The following is a 3,549-nucleotide window of genomic DNA, read 5'->3' as shown; positions in this document are numbered from 1 at the left end:
CACGTTTTAATCGTCTAGGAGGACTGCCGGGGATTGAGAGGGAGGAAAGGTTTTTAATTAAAGGATTTGAGTGGGAGGAAAGACGGTTGTGGAATCTTTTGTAAAAGTGTTTAGCTTCCTCGTGGATAGTTTTTAATTTTAGGTCTGTATGGAGAGTATGGTTAGATATGTATGGGGGAGCATTTATTAATTTTCTTAGCGCAATGTTTTGAAAACTTTGAATTTTATTTAAATTTGTCTTTTTTGCACTTCCCCATAGCTGTATCCCGTACGTCCATATTGGTTTCAGTAGTGTTTTGTAGATAAGGAGTTTGACATGAAGGGAGGTGTGTTTATTAGAGACTAGAAGTTTGAGGATACGAAAGCGGTTGTTCAGTGAAAGTCTTTTTGCTCTAATATGGTGGGCCCAAGTTAATCTTTTATCTAATGTAAGACCAAGGTATTTAACTGAAGGAGAGGATGGAATTGGAGCACCGTACAGAGTTACCTCAGGGGTAAGAGCTGGTCTAAGCGTAAAGGTGGTGTGTATAGACTTGCTATGGTTTAATTTAAATCTCCATTTGGTATACCAATTCTCCATAAGGTCTAGGTGAGTTTGAAGGTTTGCGGAGGCTATGCATGGGTTGTCATTCATAGATATAATTACTTTATCATCGGCATAATCTGCTACTGATGTATTTGGTGTGATTGGTTGATCTGCTGCGAATATATTGTAGAGAATGGGGGATAAAATGCCGCCCTGTGGAACCCCAGCACTTATACTGCCAATACTTGACGTGTCAGACCCGTAACGTATTTGGAAGGTACGTTCAGTTAGATATGATTTGATTAGATGATAGAAGGGTGAAGGAAGAAATGTTTTTATTTTATGCAGGAGACCATCGTGCCAGACTCTATCGAAAGCTTGTGATATGTCTAAGAAAGCTGCTGTACAAAATAATTTTTTTTCCAGAGAGAAAGATATTGCATCTACTACCCTATGCAGTTGATGGGTCGTCGAATGCGAAGAACGAAAACCAAACTGGTAGTCCGGTAGAACTTTTTTGTCAGAAATTATTGGTAGGATACGTTTAAGTATAAGTTTTTCTAAAATTTTCGCAAGGAAGGGAAGAAGACTTATTGGTCTGTAGGAAGAAGTTGTATCAGCTGGCTTATTTGGCTTATGGATCATGATAATTGTCGAGAACTTTCATAGTAGAGGAAAATAAGATAATCTGATTATTGAGTTGAAAATATGAGTAATATGAACAATGGCTCTTTTGGGGAGACATTTTACTACTTCGGCCGTGATTAGATCGTAGCCTGGAGATTTTTTTTGTGGGTATTTTAGGATTTGATATTTTAAATCGTTAGGAGAGAAGGGTTTAATTGGGAGAGAAAATTGAGGAGGGACATTGAGAGACCTATTGACCAGTGTTATTGTATCAGGATCAAATATATCTGGATGAGGCAGGAATATCTCAGAAAGATATATTTTAAATAATTCAGCTTTTTCAGAGTCCGATGACGTAAGACTGCCGTTATGTTTTATTAAAGGGAGGTTGGGGGTTTTATATCGGAGAATTTTTTTTGTGGCTTTCCACAGACTGCCATCTTTTGGGGAGAGATTAGTAAGATTGTTAACTAGCATTATATTTTTGTGTTTAGCGAGAGTTTTCTTCAAAGAGTTTGCCAGTTGGTTGTAAATTTTTTTATGTGAGGGTAAACGAGTGCGTTGATAACAAGCTCTAGCCTTACGCTTTTCAGTTATCAACGTTCTTATCACTTCTGGAAGTGGGTTGGAAATATGAGGAGTGGCGGGATTTGCGTTTGTAGCAGACCACGCCGCATTCTGTATAATGTTAGTGAGATCCTTAACTGCTAAGTCAATATCGTCAGGTGTTTTGAGTTTGATATTTAATTTAATATTTTCATTTACATTATCATGAAATTTGAGACGATCAGTGAAACGATTGAATAGGTTAGGCGATGTTTGTAGAATTGGGGGAGAGGTATTTAAAGTTAATAGTACAGAGGAGTGATCAGAATTTAAATCAAGAATATTTGTTGTGTTGTTATAAAGTGAATTGGGTAATTTAGTGACGAAAATATCAAGTATGTCCGGTTTTTTTTTGAGAGAAGATGGCCAGTACGTAGGAGCAGGAGGTGCAAGTACTTTGTATTTTTTTAAGTTTATAAAATTGTGAAGCGTAGTGCCTCGAGGATTGCCTGTGCGACAGCCCCACGATTGGTGTTTAGCATTAAAATCACCTCCGACTATGAAATTATTTTTAATTGTGTTAAAAAATTCTGTAAACCTAGCGGTTGTTATATTATGTTTGGGAGGGGAGTAAATTGCCGCAATAGTAAAGTAAGTAAAGTTTAATTTAATTTGAATTGAGCAAGATTGACAGAAGTCTTGGGAAAAACCAGGCAAAGGATGGTAAGTAATAGATGACTTAATATATATAGCCACGCCTCCGTGTGCCGTATTATCAGGATGATTTGTATTAATCAATTTATAACCTGGGATATATATTTTAGAATTATTAGTGAAGTGTGTCTCAGAGATGAGAGCAATGTCAATTCGTTTGTTGTTTAATACTGTTTCGAGTTCATGAGCATGATTTCTTAGGCCATTTGCGTTGAATAGTAATATAAGTAGGGAGTTGTCAGTGACAGAGTTGTTGTTATAATTGTTATTTAGCATTTTTATCAAGTAGGCAGGAAATTACTTTAGTGAGAAGGGAAATTAAAGGATTGATGAGAGACTTAAAGTCGTCTATGAAACTTGACATTATCTTATTAATATCAGGAGAGGGAGGAATTGTGTTATCGGGCGGAGCGTTGGACGTAACGTGTGCGTAAGTCTGTGTTTGAGAAATGGGTTGACTAGGAATTGAGTGGTTAATTGGGTGGCTAGCTTGTACATTGGTAAATTTAGTTTTAGAATTTTCATACATAAAATTACTTGAAGATGGTTTTTTCCGACGTTGAAGGTCTTTATAGATAGTACACCCTTTATAGTTAGCAGGGTGGTTTTGAGAGCAGAGGGCACAATTTGTAGGCGATTCACGTGAGTTTGGGCACAGGGATGAGAGGTGATCCAAGCCGCAGCGGACACAGCGTGGTTGATAGCCACAATATGCTTTTGTATGGCCGTATTGTTGACAATTATGACATTGACTTATTGATTTTGGTTTGAAAGGTTCTTCAATTTTGATTTTAGTGTGTAGAAGAGAAGACAGATGAAAAATTTCGGAAGAATTGGACGTGGGTTCTAAGTCAACAAAAAATAGCGGGAGAGGGTTTTTGTTAACCTTATGGAGGACGTTAATTACTTGTCTGACTTCGAAAGTAAGGAGTTCTAACTCTTCTTTTATAGTTTCAGTTGATGTGGAAGGATGTAAGTTCCGTATGACTATCCTCAAAGGTTTATCCTCTTTGAGTTGATAAGTATAAATTGCGCTTTCTCCTCTTTAAGATAACGAACTAGAGTTCTATATGAATCAGGGTTTGGAGTTTGGATTTTTAATTTGTCGGCAGATGCTTTACAGACAAAGTTATCTA

This window comes from Sipha flava, unplaced genomic scaffold (assembly GCF_003268045.1).
Source record: "Sipha flava isolate LNK unplaced genomic scaffold, YSA_version1 208_pilon_pilon, whole genome shotgun sequence".
In the NCBI taxonomy this organism is placed as follows: domain Eukaryota; kingdom Metazoa; phylum Arthropoda; class Insecta; order Hemiptera; family Aphididae; genus Sipha; species Sipha flava.
Note: the sequence above shows the minus strand (reverse complement) of the source record.